The sequence below is a fragment of the Bicyclus anynana genome, chromosome 18 (assembly GCF_947172395.1).
Source record: "Bicyclus anynana chromosome 18, ilBicAnyn1.1, whole genome shotgun sequence".
In the NCBI taxonomy this organism is placed as follows: Eukaryota; Metazoa; Arthropoda; class Insecta; order Lepidoptera; family Nymphalidae; genus Bicyclus; species Bicyclus anynana.
The window spans coordinates 8,278,797-8,296,991 of record NC_069100.1 but is presented as its reverse complement, the minus strand read 5'-3'; the positions used below and the strand labels follow the sequence as shown (position 1 = coordinate 8,296,991).

General features: G+C 37.8%; 1 protein-coding gene across 1 annotated transcript in view; it reads left to right on the top strand.

Moving 5' to 3' along the window:
- The first annotated feature begins 371 nt into the window (after positions 1 to 371).
- Positions 372 to 18,195, top strand: part of LOC112048271 (neural/ectodermal development factor IMP-L2) — a 69,607-nt gene continuing 51,783 nt past the window's right edge. The window contains exon 1 of the mRNA XM_024085749.2: positions 372 to 709. The gene's annotated coding sequence lies outside the window, so the exon portion shown is untranslated. The remainder of the gene's footprint in view (positions 710 to 18,195) is intronic.

Below are 18,195 nucleotides of genomic sequence, written 5' to 3'. Positions count from 1 at the left end.
GACCCATAAGTGCAAGCGAGATAGATATAGAGAAATGATTTATGGCCCTAAGACTCAGTTGTTAACGCGCGTACTATAGTAGGTATCTACAGTGAATTTCAATTTACCTTTTTATTTATTCTTTCATTCTTTTCCAAGACATCTAATAGAAAATAGATGACGCTAGGTGTTTTGCTTTCCTATTTACGCCAATTATGTAGCAGATTATACTTTTTAATTCATCTAATGCAACGTTTCTTAGAGGCATTTTAAACGTCTTAATCTAAGCAGGTGGAAACGCGGCTTACTGCTAGTTTTTATAAAGCCATAAAACAGTGATAAAGCACCTTCCGAGTTAGTCCACAACGTCGCATTCGGGTTTGCGCGGTCGCGAATATAAGACGTACACTTTTTCTTTATCGAAATTGATTTAAAGACTTTATCGATATCTCGAAGCTTTTCAGTATACGCGTCACTATTTTCGTTCCCGGCGTCCAGCGTTCGATTTTCAAACTTACCGCCATCTTGATCGTTTTTAATAACTTTCACGCGTTCTATATTACAATATAGTCTGTGGCCACGTGGAAAATTTTGTACAAACTTTTTTTAAAACAAAATGCTAATGGTATTCAGAATACAATATTATTTGTATTACGCTATAAAGTAAGCTTGGCTAAAGAACTTTAATTTGGCGTTTAAAGTGTGAAGGAGTATATAAGAAGAAGTATAGGTGAGTGATTAATTTCTAAAATTAATTTTAAGATTCTCAGATGGAATTTATTTACTTCGTTTTTAATTTAAGTTTTCACAGTATATCTATTATTAAGATTCTTGAACTATGTAGCTAATGTGTAATCTAAGTTATTATTATGCAATCATCGACCTTCGTTTGGAGTTTTTTTTTTGGTATAACGTATCTTGGTAATAAGTATTTGATTATAATATGGGAGTCATGATAGCCCAGTGGATATATCCTCTGCCTCCGATACCGGAGGGTGTGGGTTCGAATCCGATCTGTGGTATGCACCTCAAATTCTTCAGTTGTGAGCATTTTATGAAGTAAAATATCACGTGTCTCAATCGGTGAAGGAAACATCGTGAGGAAACCTGCATACCATAGAGACATACCAGAGAATGTTCTTAATTCTCTGCGTGTGTGAAGTCTGCCAATGCCAACTCCTCTCATTCTGAGAGGAGACTCGAGCTCAGCAGTGAGCCGAATCTATATATAATATACATGATAATGAAGTATAATATTATAATTTAATCATTACCCGTAACTCCATCATGATGAGTTTCGAGGTATCAATAAGAACATTCCTTGGATGCGTTCAAAGCTGTTTTTTTTATTTTTTACAAGTTAGTCCTTGACTACAATCTCACCTGACGGTAAGTGATGATGCAGTCTAAGATGGAAGCGGGGTAACTTGTTAGGAGGAGTATGAAAATCCACAACCCTGTCGGTTTATACACAGCATCGTACCGGAACGCTAAATCGCTTGGCGGTACGTCTTTGTCGGTAGGGTGGTAACTATCCACAGCCGACGCCTCCCACCAGCCAGACCTGGACCAATTAAAAAACACCTCCGTCGTCCCAGCCGGGGATCGAACCCAGGACCTCCGTCTTGTAAATCCACTGTCATCTCACTTATGTTAATGATAGTCACCGGTGCTCTTTGAGGCAAGGAGGTGTAACACCAAAATCTCATATACTCGCAATATATGTACTAACGTATCAAGGAGGCAGTCGCAAAGTTACCTATCTACATTATAAAGGACCGGTAGCTTAGGTGATCGTATCAGAAATGAGGAGATCCGTAGAAGAACCAAAGTCACCAACATAGCTCAACGAGTTGCGAAGCTGAAGTGGCAATGGGCGGGGCACATAGTTCGAAGAGCCGATTGACGTTGGGGTCCCAAAGTGCTGGAAAGGTGACCACGAACTAGAGAGCGCAGTGTTGGTCGACCACCACCAGGTGGACTGACGACATCGAGCGAGTCGCGTATTGTGATGTTTGGAAGTTCCTACAAAAGGCCTATGTCCTGCAGTGGACGTCTATCGGCTGATATGATGATGATGATTTTAAAGAACACAACAAAACACAAAACATAGCGCAAAGAACATAGAACGTAGAACGTCCGAATTATTTCTGTCGGTGCTGATCCTAAGTTTATATAGTCGAAGTGTTTCGACTTAATCTATGTCGGAACTACGAATGATTTTGATATCTGATAGGTATCTGATAGGTATGATGGATCTTTTGATAAGTTAAATAGTAGATATGTCGCTACGCCCGTCCACCTGAGGTTAGGCAAAGGTAACTGATAAGCCTCATTCATGTGTCTAAAATTCCCTTAAAATGAGATACACTGATGCTATTTGGTGGCGAAAAATAGTAGATTGTTATACAAGTTAGCCCGCTTCCATCTTAGATTGCATTATCACTTACCATCAGATTGTAGTCAAGGGCTAACTTGTAAAGAATTAAAAAATATATATGGGACTAAAAAGAAAGAAAAGGAAGAAAATGAGTTTATTCATTTTTAGTGTCACAAACTGTACATCCTATAACGGGTGTAGCCCCGCGTGTTACACTCTACTTTTCATTCAATGTTTTATTTTAATTAAAAATTAAATGTACAAATTCTTCAATTTTGGATGTTAAAAGGGATATCGGGCTTTTTCCGATAACCTAATTCCCGACTTCTGTGAAGATGAATAATGAAACTGTGGGATGTGGACGTGGGAGTTAATAGTTGGGTAATAAAATTTTTCTTAAGTAGGATTTTTTTTCTTTATTCTTTCCCATAGGGAAAAGGCAAAGGTACACCGTACAGCCATGTCTTCAGTATAGGTATATCAATTAAATTCATATCAAATCCATGTATTCAAGTTTAATTCTACTATCGGTATACAGCCTGACTTTAGTTCATATCCGATTTAATTATAAGGCATATAGCCATGTCTTCAGTTAGTAGCTTCTTCTAAACGTGTCGCTATATGACATTCGTTATAGGATATTAACTGAAACAACTATCGGCACATCATGGCGGTAATCTCGTGAGCAAGGTCCAAGTATTTTGAAACTATAAAAGTATGATTTTTTGCCTATTGAATTGGACACACATGATATCAGTGTAACCTTCGCTTACGCAATAGGCGCTGCTTACGTGGTGCCCTGAGGTCGTTTAGTTCTTTCCTCAATTAACCGCCGGGTACAGGCCTGTTCCAGTCATGTGGCCTTGAACTGATTCCAACTGACAAGCGGGCATTAACCTCCTTACATTTAGGGTAGGGCTGTGAAACACTAAATGCAAAGTGGCTCGTCGTAATCAACCCATATTCGCTCACTGCTGAGCTCCTCTGAGAAATAGAGGGGTTAGGCCAATAGTCCACTACGCTGGCCCAATGCGGATTGGCAGACTTGACACACGTAAAGAATTAAGAAAATTCTCAGGTATCCAGGTTTCCTCATGATGTTTGTCCACCGTTTGAAACACGCGATATTTAATTTCTTAAAATGCACACAACTGAAAAGTTGGAGGTGCATGCCCCGGACCGAAACCCGGACCCCGGGCAGAGGTCATATCCACTGGGCTATCACGGCTGTGTAAGTGAATCTATGAATGTTATATTAGAGAACAGATATCGCTGGTCCAGTAGTTCACCAGGATGGATGACCAGATTCGAGTATTGAGTCTAAAATGTACTTATTCACTCTTGTCGTGAATCAATGACAGAAAATACTGAAGGATGGGCATTCCAAGCTTGTTTAAGGTAGCTGAAAACTCAAATTGAGTGAGCTACAACTTAACAGAACTACAAAAATAACGGTTAATATAAAAACGAGTTTGTATGAATAAGTTTATCATTAATTTTAATTGGATGACCATTATTATTTTCTATGAAGCTATACAACAACCAAACTGCGATCTTACTTTATGTTAACGCTAACTTGGACGGCTTATTTAACTTGTATAACTTTATGTATAGTAACTTGACTAGTTTTTAACCATCTTCAAAAAAAGGAGCGTTTAAAAGATGCATTACTTTGAAACGCAAAAAATAACATCGTATCTTTGTCCTTTCTATTGATCGGTTTGAAGGCGGTGCCAAAAAACAAAATAAGATCTATAAGAGCCTATATGGCATAGCACCGCCTTGATACGATTACGATGATATTGATGATTTTGATGATGATATTGATGATTACGATGATATTTTACGTCAAATTTGCATCTTTAAAGTCGGTTAAATTTTATTGTTAAAAAGATTTTATTATGGTATCACCAATACCAGATTGAGCTAATTCTAAAAATATAAAATCTTACATTGATTTTATTATTTATTATTTATTATGTATATTTTATATTTATACATGAACAAATGTACTATTTTTATTATTATATTTATATTTTTTTTTTGTAGCACTATCCCGCATTTAATTACATTAATTCCTTTATCCAAAGGTTGTTGCTTTAGCAATAAGACCGCCTTTGCACATACTTGTTTTATATGTTTTCTTTTGTTTTCTTAGTTATTGTTTTTGTTTTGTGCAATAAAGTATAAATAAATAAAATAAAATAAAATTGATTAACCCGAGCTACAAACTAAAGTTATATAAGTTGTGTTCCGTAGGATTTTTCCATAAAAACGGCATAAATTTACTTAGCGGGAAAGTTTGCTACAGCCCTCAGTGCAGCGCGGCCTTGCATAGCTATAAGGTAAAGGCCAGCGCCCACGGGTGCATGACTTTTATCACGTACCACCAAGATATCGTGTTTTATCTTACGTTTTGTACAAGGAAAGCCAGGAATAGGGCTATAATAGGCAGGAATAGGCATACTCCGACCTAATATCACGTGAGTTTTAGCCGTGTTTCATAATCAATTAATAAGATTAACACTCACGATAGTAATAGGGCAAGATCATTAAATTGTATATAGTAGCCGACGTCCTGCGGTTTCACCCACATAGTTCCCATTCTTGTAAGAATACGGGGATAAAATACAACCTATGATACACAAATAACATGGGTTTCTAGTGGTAAAAGAATTTTCAAAATCAGATCAGTGGATCCAGAGATACAACACCACAAACTTCACCTGTAAAGATTATATGATAATCTTTACTAATATTTATAGGAACTCCATGTAGGATAATCCATATAGGAACAGTTTTAAAGCGTATCATTATCAACCCATATTCAGCTCACTGCTGAGCACGAGTCACCTCTCAGAATGACAGGGGTTAGGCCAATAGTCCACCACATTGGAGAATGAGGATTGTCAGACTTCATTCACATAGAGAATTAAGAAAATTCACTTTTCTTGAAATAGACATTTCTTGAAATAGACATTTCTGAAAAAGGTGCATGCCCCAAACCGGATTCGAACCTACGCCTCCTTGGTGCAGTGGTATGCGCGGTGGATTAACAAGACGGTCCTGGGATTGACCCCGACTGGGCTGATTGAGGTTTTCTAAAATAGATCCAGGTCTCGCTGGCGAGAGCCTTCGGCTGTGGCTAGTTACCATAAACTGAAAAGGGTGTGGATTTTCCCGCTTCCATTTTAGATTGAATAAACACTTACCATCAGGTGTGATTGTAGTTAAGGGCTAACTTGTAAAGAATAAAGTCAGAGAAACTTACGAAGAAGAAGAAGTATGTCTGACAGTTGCAGGTATTATAAATAGAATCTATCTATCAGTATCTACTATTTATAAATAGACCTACTATGCGTGATATACATATAATTATCATCACTACGCAAATTTTTCAAAGACAAATTAGTGCCTGCTTAATACGGTAGTGCGCTTGAAAAGGGCACAGTTTATCATATTCATATCTCGACTGGTTTCTATGCGGCACCATTTTACATCTTCAAATTACCAGTCCAAATACTACGCACATATCGACCTAACAATATTGATTGACGTCAATAATAAGTATCAATCAGAAAGTTGAAAGTTGAATGTTGATTGCGATTAGTCATTATCAGATCATTTGAATGGTCTTTCTCGTTGTAGTAAAGGGGATTTTGAGATTAAACGCACCACACTACTGCAATGCGGGTTGGCGGGCATTTAGCGGTAATGTTTGATTCTATAACGATCACAATACGGTCAAAGATAACTAACCTATGGTAGGAACATGGGGTGATATATGCAAATTTCTTGCAACTGTTTAGCCTGAGGCTTCGGATCCCGAGGTCGTAGGTTGAGCTGTGAAATATTGAGCTTTTAATTTTTTCAAGGAATTAAAAAAAATAATTTAAAAAATTTTTGGAGAGCTTAGATGTCGATCATTATTATCACTTACATATTGATAGTGATCGTTAAATACCAATTATCACAATTAGCCCGCAAATTCGCGTTGGACCAGCGTGAAGATGAGGGCACTATATCTAATAAATTCTATAGTTATAATAAATCTTCATTCCTTTCCAAATAACTATCAGGGGGTGATTAGTGATCGTTACTAATGCCAAAAATACAATCAGTAAAATTTTTGTCTGTCTGTCTGTTCGTTAAAGAAACAAAAACTACTCGACGGATTCTAACGAAACTTGGTACAACTGTTCTTCATACTACTGGGCAGGTTATAGTATACTTCTACTACTACTAGATACTATCATCACGCTACAATCAATAGGAGCAGAGCAGTGAAAAGTAAATTTTGGAAAACGGGAGAAATTACTTAATTTTTTAAGCTTCCGTCGCAGCCTTAATGTAGGGTAGGGGGTAAGGGTAGGGTAGGGTAGGATAGGGTAAAGTGGTGGTTAGGGTAGTGGTAAGGTAGCGGTAGGGTAGGTTAGGCGTAGGATAGGGAAGGGTAGGGGTAGGGTAGTGGTAGGGTAGGGGTAGTTGAAACTTTACATCGACTTTCACGCGGATGAAGTCGCGGGCGCTGGCTAGTTCTCAATAACAGAGCGAGGGCAAGGTCCTGTAGTAGCCGTTAAAATTAACTGATAATGATGACAACGATCTAGGAAAAATCTAGGAATTGACGCATTTCATGCCTACAAATTACATTAAAATTAAAAAAAAAAAACATTTATTTCATTAAGGCTTAATACAAGCACTTTCGAAATGTGAGGTAATAATAACATTATTAGATAATGGTGATAATAATTAGTCGAAAACTTGAAATTAAAGTCACAAGGGTTCCAATTGCGCCTCAGAAAACCAGAGAACCCAATAACTATAGACAAGAAACAATTTCTTGCAACTGTTGCTATACTTTTTGTATACTAGGTTCTTAATACAGGTCATGACGTTAATTAAAATCATACGATATATTCATTTGCTTACTTTTCAAATTCCAGTTAGTACCTACTTCCACGAACGTAAGTTGAGGCGTAACTATGACCTGATTTATTATTCGTGTGTGTGTGCTTAGGTACATATAAAATGTAGGATCTGTCTGTATGGACTAAGATATAATGATTAGACATTCTCAATCAAAGATTTTAAACTATTAGATATGTAACTAACAAAGATCATAAAAAAAAGTTTAAAAATCTCTTATCCGATTAGAGAAAATAATCACCAAAAGGTAAGAAACAACATGGTATTAATCCACACAGCCTTAATCTACATAATAATATTATAAAGAGGTAAAGTTTGTGGTGTTGTGAGGATAATTTCTGGATCTACTAAACCGATTTTGATATTTCTTTTTCCAATTGAAAGCCCCGTTACTTATGAGTGTAGGCTATATATATTTATCCCTAATTATAGCTTAATGGTATCTGTCGGACTTATCACCGAGGGGTCACGGTTCGATCCCCGCCTTGTTTGGACTATTGTCGTACCCACTCCTAGTATCTACAGTCTTTCCCGACTAGTTGTAGGGGAATGGGAATATTGGTCATATTTATTTTAGAATTGAACATTCTCCTTATTAAAAGTCGGATAAAAATCGATTGGAACCAATTAAAAATATTAGTAAGCATTATATGCATAAAACAATTCAAAGCCGAAATAGCTGATTAGACATGCAATTGTATTCATTCATACAGAAATGCAATAATTAATTATTTATGCTGATTTTATATTGGTTTCAATTTACCATTTTACCGTTAATTCAGAATAAGCATAATTTATTCTAGGAATTAAACTACGCACTACCTTTTTGACACCAATGCCTAAATAAAATATTTATATTCAATTTTAATAATATTCGAAAACGCGTGAATCATCATTATTTATTATCAACCCATATTCGGCGCACTGACGAACTCGAGTCTCCTCACAGAATGAGAGGGGTTAGGCCAATAGTCCAACACGCTGGCCCAATGCGGATTGGCAGACTTCACACACGCAGAGAATTAAGAAAATTCTCTGGTATGCAGGTTTCCTCACGATGTTTTTCCTTCACCGTTTGATGAAATGCACACAACTGAAAACTTTGAGGTGCATGCCTGGACCGGATTCGCCCACGCCACGCCCTCCGGAATCGGAGGCAAAGGTCATATCCACTGGGCTATTACGTGCCTTGAATAACTCTAAAGACACGTGAATAACTCTAAAGAAATTAGAAGCTATTAAGCCGCATCCAGACTCGATGGCTTGCCGGGTGGAGGATCCACACTCTCTGTCTTATTAAGTTACATTGCATGTCTGCTACATGATGGACGTGATTGAAGTGACTGCATTAACTACTGCCAAGTACTACGTACGTATGTAGGTACCCCGCCCTTTCACGGTTTGGCTATGTTGGGATTTTTTATTCTTCTGTCGACCTCCTCAATTTAAATCCTTTATTAAATTGTTCCAATGTCAAAATGTATTTATTTCAATTAGTCTTTTTTTATTCTTTACATGTTAGCCCTTGACTACAATTTCATCTGATAGTAAGTGATGATGCAATCGATGAAAGGTGGCAAACTTGTTAGGTAGTGGATGTAAATTCACACCCCGTTCGGTTTCTACAAGACATCGTACGGGGACGCTAAGTCGCTTGGGGCTACGTCTTTGCTGGTAGGGTGGTACTTAGCTACGGCCGAAGCCTCCCACCAGCCAGACCAATTAAGAAAACCTCAATTGGACAAGCCGGAGATCGAACCCAGGACCTACATCTTGTAAATCCACCATTACGACACAGAGGCTGTCAAAAGTCTTTATAGTCTTAGTTCATAGGAATTTTTGAAACGTCGATATGCTATGAGATAATAGTGATAATAATATAATGCCCCATCCAGAATCTCCACAAGGAGTCTCCAGACTACACGATTGCCAACGGAATCCCATAAAAGAATTTTATTATACCTTCTAATCAAGCAACAAATCTTTGGCCTGACAGTAATAGAGGAGTCTACCATAGTCATTGTTATACACAAGGCCGCAGTACCGGACAGGGAAGTAGATGTCAATAAATATAGTGCTCACCTTACCCACACCTACTCGCACCTATGCATATTGCATTCTGCTTGCATAGAAACAGTAAGCGCTTATATACATTTTTTAACTGACTTAAAAGAGGTATTTTAAGACTATCCGCTATTAATAATCCTCCACAGGTCGTTAGATTACATTCAAAGTAGGTACTCGTAGTAAATACTTAATAATCTATGAGCTAAACCGCGATTTGTCTGGAAAAGTTCCGTGTTGCCGACGGAAACCTATAAAAGAATTTTATTATACCTTCTAATCAAGCAACAAATCTGTTGCCTGACAGTAATAGAGGCGTCTACCTCATTGTTGTACACAAGGCCGCAGTACCGGACAGGGAAGTAGATGTCAATAAATATAGTGCTCACTTTACCCACACCTACTCGCACCTATGCATATTGCATTCTGTTTGCACAGAAACAGTAAGCGCTTATCTACATTTTTTAACTGACTTAAAAGAGGTATTTTAAGACTATCCGCTATTAATAATCCTCCACAGGTCGTTAGATTACATTCGAAATAGGTACTCATAAATAATCTATGAGCTAAACCGCGATTTGTCTGGTAAAGTTCCGTGTTGCCGACGGAAATCTATGAAATAATTTTATTATACCTTCTAATCAAGTAACAAATCTGTTGCCTGACAGTAATAGAGGCGTCTACCTCATTGTTGTACACAAGGCCGCAGTACCGGACAGGGAAGTAGATGTCAATAAATATAGTGCTCACCTTACCTACACCTACTCACACCTATGCATATTGCATTCTGCTTGCATAGAAACAGTAAGCGCTTATATACATTTTTTGACTGACTTAAAAAAGAGTTATTTTAAGATTCGTATGAATGAATGTTAAGAGTGTTTTTCAAAGTATATTAGCAATATTTTAATATAAAACGCAGGGTTAAATTTTAATAGAAATTAAATTCGTTCAAGCGCGCAGAAAAACATGAAGCTTTTTAGGTTACCAAAAAGTTTATATTTTTCTGCGCAACATTATCTCACCGATCTAAGGCGATGAGTATTTTATTATCTTACTAAAGCCAACAACGTATTGTATTTATATTAATTCTTCATTGAGCAAATAGTCCAGGCTAGAGGTTCAACAATTGTATATATAATAGAATAGCTATCGAAACTTTTCAAATTTGAACTCCTTAGATAAATGGTGGAGTTTTTCATGCTTATTTTGTGGAATTTTTGACATACCACTCAGATGGCCTACGTAATAGAAAGTAGAGCTTGGAAGTGGGAAATGAATGCCTTCGTCTATAAATAGAGCAACACATAGGGGTACCAGGACTCTCAGGAGGTCTGACAAAGTCGCCATGTAACCCTCATTCATAACACTTGAGGTGTTAAGCATTAGACTCTGGCTTTAATTAAACTCTTTAGACATAACAAAACTAATTACGGCAGAGATGAGATATCACTATCTCAGAACTCTTTGAATTAGATCCTCTTTGATATATCGTGATGAACGGTTACGATGGTTGCTAAGCGTGGCAGCCAAGCGCAAACCAGTTAAAGTTCGACAGTAAAAGTATTGCATAATAAAAGTAGTGCAGGTCAAGTGATAGTGGCGGAAGACGCGACATTGGCCGGCTGAGAACCAGGCCGGAGCGATTTGAGGAATTGGTACTGGTACCAATTGCACTGGTGCCCGCTAGATATGGGATTAGATCATCTCTTCCGGAGATTGTATTGCTCTTAAGTTTACTTTGTTATTTGTTAAGCCAGCGCATGACTGCTATCACGCCTACCACTCATGCTTACCAATTATCATCAAACAATAATGAAACCCATGACGTACCATCCGAAGCCCGTTTAGATGGGACCCCATAAAAATTGTCATACATTTTTCATGTACTTAAGAGATCTCAGGTGTCTCAAACGATGAAGGAATAACATCGTGAGGATACTTGCATACTTGAGAATTTTCTTAATTCTCAACGTTTGCGGAGTCTGCAAATTCTCAGGTTTGCAGGTTTCCTCACGATGTTTTAACCGTCTGAGACATGTGATATTTAATTTCTTAAAATGCAAATAACTGGAAAATTTGAACCTGCGCCCTCCGAAGCAAAAGCAGAGGTCACATCCACTAACCTATTTATAGCCATTCTCTCAATTTTGCCGTATGCTTTCGCATATAAAAAGTGCATTAATTATAATAAGGACCGCACCACAAGTCCACCGGTTAGATACAGTTCAAACCAACCCTTACCATACTCCTGGCTCAATGAACAGCCAATAAAAGCAATTTGAGCTAATCAGTAGACCACCGAGCTTCGCGGAGTTGCCAACCACGAGCACATAGACCAATCAATGCACAGAAGTAGTTAATAGTTCATGAATATTTAGAACTAGCTGACGCCGCGCAGTTTCACCCGCGTGGTTGCCGTTCCCGTAAAAATACGGGGATAATATATAGCCTATAGCCTTCCTCGATAAATGGGTTATCTAACACTGAAAGCATTTTTAAAATCGGACCAGTAGTTCCTGAGATTAGCGCGTTCAAACAAACAAACAAACAAACTAACGTGGCTTTCTAGTGGTGAAAGAATTTTGAAAATCGGTTCAGTAGATCTCGAGATTACCCCCTACAACACCACGAAACTTTCCTTCTATAAACAGATGTATATCATACATATAGATATGTAATGTTGCATGTCTGCTTAATTTAAATAATTGAAAAAAACTGACTGACTGAGACTGCATAAAGTATAAAAAAACTGAAAAGAAATTAGAAAACAGTCGGGACCTATTAAATAATGTAGAAGAAAATCATTCTATCCAATATCTAAGGTCCCGACTGTTTTCTAATTACTTTCTACACTTCTGGACTGAGCTTATTTTTTTTCTTTTCAGTTTTTTTATACTTTATGCAGTCGGGTTTTTTATTTCTTTAATTAATTTATTTATTTTTTTATGTTGTTCAGATCAATTCAAGTCAAGTCAAAATTCATTTATATTGCAATTGGGCTTAGTTTACAAGCATTTTTATAACGGTACCTAATGTTATTAAATAACAGTGACAATTACCTAGTCAAAAAGTTAAAATGTAAGTTACGAGAGTTCCAATAATTATATATTTCCGTTGATATAATTCTACCGCCGCATCCACTAAAGTGTAGCGAATTTCATTAAAATTCTCTGACATTGTACGCCCGTTGAATCCATTTCAAGAATTTAAATTGCTTTATCTATAAAGCGAGTAACAAATTCATTTCGCTATTTTCCAATCTAACAAAGCTGTGTGTATCGAATAGATTGTTTTACAAATTTTCTTTTTGTATTGTTTTCCCTCTTTCTCTGTTTTTAATTATCTGTAATTATTACGCCCCCCTCTCAATTTAATTGTTTTTTTTAGGTCAGTTCATGTAGAAAGCTAAATCTATTATAAGTTATATGTTTTTCATTTAATCAGCATCTTTTCAAGAGAGACAAAAGTTGATAAAAATATATTTAGTATACATAATACTTTACTAATAGTATTTACTGTTTTTAATGAAGCGGTTTGCGGCGTGATTTTCGGTTTTAAATTTAGCCAGACTATATGGGAATGCCGCCAAATTTTGGTTTTGAAATTTTCGTCCCATTTATCATTTATCCGACCTCAATATTGAATCCAACGCTTACTTTAAGATGAGAAGACATAGCTATTGTAAATAATTACTCACAATAGCAATGCTGACTTTACTTGTAGTTTTCTGACTTCTTTTAAAAAACTGATCAAGTTTCGTCATCAACCCATATTCGGCTCACTGCTGAGCTCGAGTCTCCTCTCAGAATGAGAGGGGTTAGGCCAATAGTCCACCACGCTGGCCCAATGCGGATTGGCAGACATCACACACGCAGATAATTAAGATAATTCTCTGGTATGCAGGTTTCCTCACGATGTTTTCCTTCACCGATTGAGACACGTGATATTTAATTTCTTAAAATGCACACAACTGAAAAGTTGGAGGTGCATCCCCCGGACCGGATTCGAGCCCACACCCTCCGGATTCGGAGGCAGAGGTCATATCCACTGGGCTATCACGGCACATCAAGTTTACTTAGTGATTAAGTGTTAAGGATTAGTTTGGTGATTTTTGTATTTATATTGTTATCTCGTGTTGTGTTGTGGTTTAAGTGCTGTGTATGATAATTTATTGTTAAAATGCTGGAGTCACACCAAGAAGGTGCAATCGTACTTATTACGTTTTATGTATGTTATTTAAAATTGTAACAAGATTGTTTCTGACGGCCTCCGTGGCGCAGTGGTCTGCGCGGTGGATTTACAAGACGGAGGTCCTGGGTTCGAGCCCCGGCTGGGCCGATTGAGATTTTCTTAATTTGTCCAGGTCTGGCTGGTGGGAGGCTTCGGCCGTGGCTAGTTACCACCCTACCGGCAAAGACGTACCGCCAAGCGATTTAGCGTTCCGGCACGATGCCGTGTAGAAACCAAAAGGGGTGTGGATTTTCATCCTCCTCCTTACAAGTTAGCCCGGTTCCATCTAAGACTACATCATCACTTACCATCAGGTGAGATTGTAGTCAAGGGCTAACTTGTAAAGAATAAACCTTACCATCAGGTGAGATTGTAGTCAAGGGCTAACTTGTAAAGAATAAAAAAAAAAAAGGTCTGGCTGGTGGGAGGCTTCGGCCGTGGCTAGTTACCACCCTACCGGCAAAGACGTACCGCCAAGCGATTTAGCGTTCCGGTACGATGCCGTGTAGAAACCAAAAGGGGTGTGGATTTTCATCCTCCTCCTAACAAGTTAGCCCGCTTCCATCTCAGACTGCATCATCACTTACCATCAGGTGAGATTGTAGTCAAGGGCTAACTTGTAAAGAATAAAAAAAAAAACCACTTTTATGAAACAAATAAAAATAATTACCTATGATGAATATGACAGTTGTGTCTGTAATGTAATTGTCCTGTGGGAGTGCAATAAATGCTCTCCGAGAGACTGCATGGCGACACCGCTCTTACATTGGAGTGCCTGCGAACATTCTGTGGACTTTGGAGCATTGCATCACTTGCTATGCGTTAGAGGACGAAATACACTTAAAAAATAGATTTTTATGTGTTCATAGGGATGATGACAGTCTTTTAAATTGCATATTAAGAATACATTAATAGTAAAGCAATTTTGTAAAAGTAACAAGGTATCTGCGATCATTACTTTCGGAGCTACAGGGATTTAAATTAGATTTGCGGCGCTGCCGCGGATCCCTGAAAAACGCCCCATACAAAATGGTACGAACTTATGACGTCGAAGGCAATTAATGATCGTTAGATTTGTATGGGCGTTTAAACAAAATTACTAATATCTTTGTTATTTCTGCGTTTATGTTTATAGTTCATGTATTAAAAAATGTCACATTTAATGTAAGAAAACTGTATGAATTTTCATCTAATTACGATAAAATATTTTTAGTAGATTTTGAAATTTTATAATCTTATTTATTTTGCAAATATCCAGTCAATCTTTGCTTTTTATGTTTAAATTAGTTAACATTGACCTTATTTACCCAAATGTATCATAAAAATCAATATATTCAAACCTAGTCATCATCCCCATTGTAGGTAGAAGAGCTTTTGTGACAAGAGAGGAAGTACTGTGCTTAATTTTTGCCGATATGCAGCTGTGGGAACACGGCAATGCTACTTGGCGGTAGATCCGGAAGGTCTGAAGAGTATGATTGCCGTTGTAATTCATCATTCTCAACCCATATTCGGCTCACCGCTGAGCTCAAGTCTCCTCTCAGAATGAGAGGGGTTAGGCCAATAGCCCACCACGCTGGCCCAATGCGGATTGCCAGACTTCACACACGCAGAGAATTAAGAAAAATTATGTTATGCAGGTTTCCGCACGATGTTTTTCCTTCACCGTTTGAGACACGTGATATTTAATTTCTTAAAATGCACACAACTGAAAAGCCCCCTACTTCCTCCGGAAACGGAGGAAGAGGTCATATCCACTGGACTATCACAACTCTACTTGGTGTTACTGATACCAATGATATAGAACAACATACAGGCAAGTCCATAGTCAAAAGCTAGTCATAAAGTGACGTGTACCCAATGTACCTACATGTTATAATATACGTCCACTGTGTATGACGTTGCACTCAATTAACGAAGCAATTAAAGCAATTAATTTTAATTAACTAATCACTGTTACTGAGAACACAGAGTTTCCCATATTCCTATTACTCAGCGAGCACTTAAGGAAAATTTTCATCATTATCACCTTATTTTATAGAAGAATACCTTATAGAAGAATACTTTATAGAAGAATACCTTATAGAAGAATACCTTATAGAAGAATACCTTATAGAAGAAAGGATATGGAGCTTAAACCCACCACGCTGCTGCAGTGATAATACTTGCCTGTTTAAATATTTTTATTTTTTTTGTTAGCATGAAATTCAGTTTTCATAAATCCCACGGGAACCATGGATTTTCCGCGATAAAAAGTAGCCTACAACCAAACCAGTGAAAGTCCCATTTAAATCCTTAGCCGTTTCAGATATTAATAGAAAGTCTATGACAATTAAAATGTTTAAAAATGTGTGTATGGTTTTTCCTGATCATGCGTTTTGCTAATACACATAGATATTTTTTTTTTATTCTTTACAAGTTAGCCCTTGACTACAATCTCACCTGATGGTAAGTGATGATGCAATCTAAGATGGAAGCGGGCTAACTTGTTAGGAGGAGGATGAAATCCACTCCCATTTCGGTTTCTACACGACATCGTACCGGAACGCTAAATCGCTTGGCGGTGCGTCTTTGCCGGTAGGGTGGTAATTAGTCGCGGCTGAAGCCTCCCACCAGCCAGACCTGGACCAAATTAAGAAAACCTCAATCAAATCAAATTCAAATTCTATGACTTTTTCGGCATATATCTACGGTTTACACAAAATAAATTTTCGTATTTTGCAATGCTTTGTAATCGCTATAATGTTTCGAGTTTTACAGTTTCACCTGTTTAATATTTTATCATAAATTATGGTAATCTTATCATATGGCGATAAGTGATAACGGATAGCCCATGTATGTTAATTGTATTCTGTTAAGTCACGTTGGATTCGAACTTGGCACTTTTTATAGAATACCAAATTAATGACTGAACTAGCATCATGTTAGATCCAAGTTTTGAGTGCCCAAGCAACCGGTGGTCAGGGCTCCAGAGTGAGGAATCTCCTCACAATACGCGCCGTCTTAAGGATTACTGTCTTCTGTATCCGACCATTGATTCAACAGTCAAGCGAAAGCTATTATGTTTGTTGGTCGAAGCTTTTAGCTATGAGACCTTTGACTGAAACGACTATATTAAAACAATAAATAATGTTTAACAATAAATGAGGTACACGTATTCATTTAGAAAAACAACTAGGTGTCCTCCATTTTGCAAGTTATATTCGTGAAAGCCTAAGCAAAATAGGCTAATCTATACTAATATTATAAAGCTGAAGAGTTTGTTTGTTTGATTGAACGCCCTAATCTCAGGAACCGATGGTCCGATTTGAAAAATTCTTTCAGTGTTAGATAGCCCATTTGTTGAGGAAGGCTATAGGCTATATATTATCCCCATATTCCTACGGGAACGGGAACCACGCGGGTGAAACCGCACGGCGTCAGCTAGTCTTATAATAATGAGGACTATACCACAATATAAAGTGGTACGCCTACATTATAGCTCTAAAATATCGTATTCCAATGCTGGTTTACAGGCTTGAATATTTCTAAGAAGAAAGAAAATCTCAGTTTTTCACAGCCCGACGTCGAACCTTGAACATCTTGAAAAACATGACGGACGGAAAATGCTCTCATAAAATATAATAGTACACAGCTTCTTCGCCGGCGAAGACGAGGTCCCCGATATCTTACGTCACCCGGGCGGGGGCTTTATTACTCACAATCAGGGGGGCGCCCGGACTGATACAATACACACTTTCAAAACGACCCTCTAATACGGGGTCCGAGTCTCAGAAGAGACACACATAGAGAGTCGCCCCAAACCCCCTGATGACGTCGATAATTCCCATAAATAGCCCAAGACAATCGAGAAAAAGAAACTTGATCCGAAGCCACATAGACTAATCTCTGGACCGAGATGGCAGTAACACATACTAATACGGCAAGTTAAATAAAACCTCTGAGTCTCAAAGGAAATGCTCTTAATAAACGCTCAAAAGACATTTCACCCATCTCTCCTTGTGCTTTCGGGCCCCACCAGGCTATACTTCTCCGCTCGTCCAAAAGCCCCATCCAGCCCCGTCGTTGGGGACCCATTATGGAGCCTATGGCACTTCATCATCATTATCAGCCTATTTTAACATCCCACTGCAGGGTCAGGCCTCCCTCCTCCTCTCTTATAAGAGAGCTATTCGGCTCACTTTTGAGCACAAGTCTCCTCTTAGATTGAAATGGGCTAGGCTAATTGCCCGACACGCTAGCCCAAAGCGGATTGAAATATATTCTATTAAAAATTTTAATAAAAAAAATTCAAACGACTTCCAACTCAAAAAATATCTTTAACTAAAAAGCAAAAAAAAGAATTTTCAAAATCGGTCCATAATTGACGGAATTATCGCTGGACATACATAAAAAAAAAAAAAAAAAAAAAAACATACATACAGCCGAACGTAGAACCTCCTCCTTTTTGGAAGTCGGTTAAAAATAACATCCTACCTATGTGCTACCTTCTGATCAGTTTGAAGGCGGTGCCAAGCCAGTGATGTTTTAATTAAATACGTTTAAACTACAAAATTTCTGTGGTTATTCCAGAAACAGCTTTAATTAAAACACGACACTGGCTTGGCACC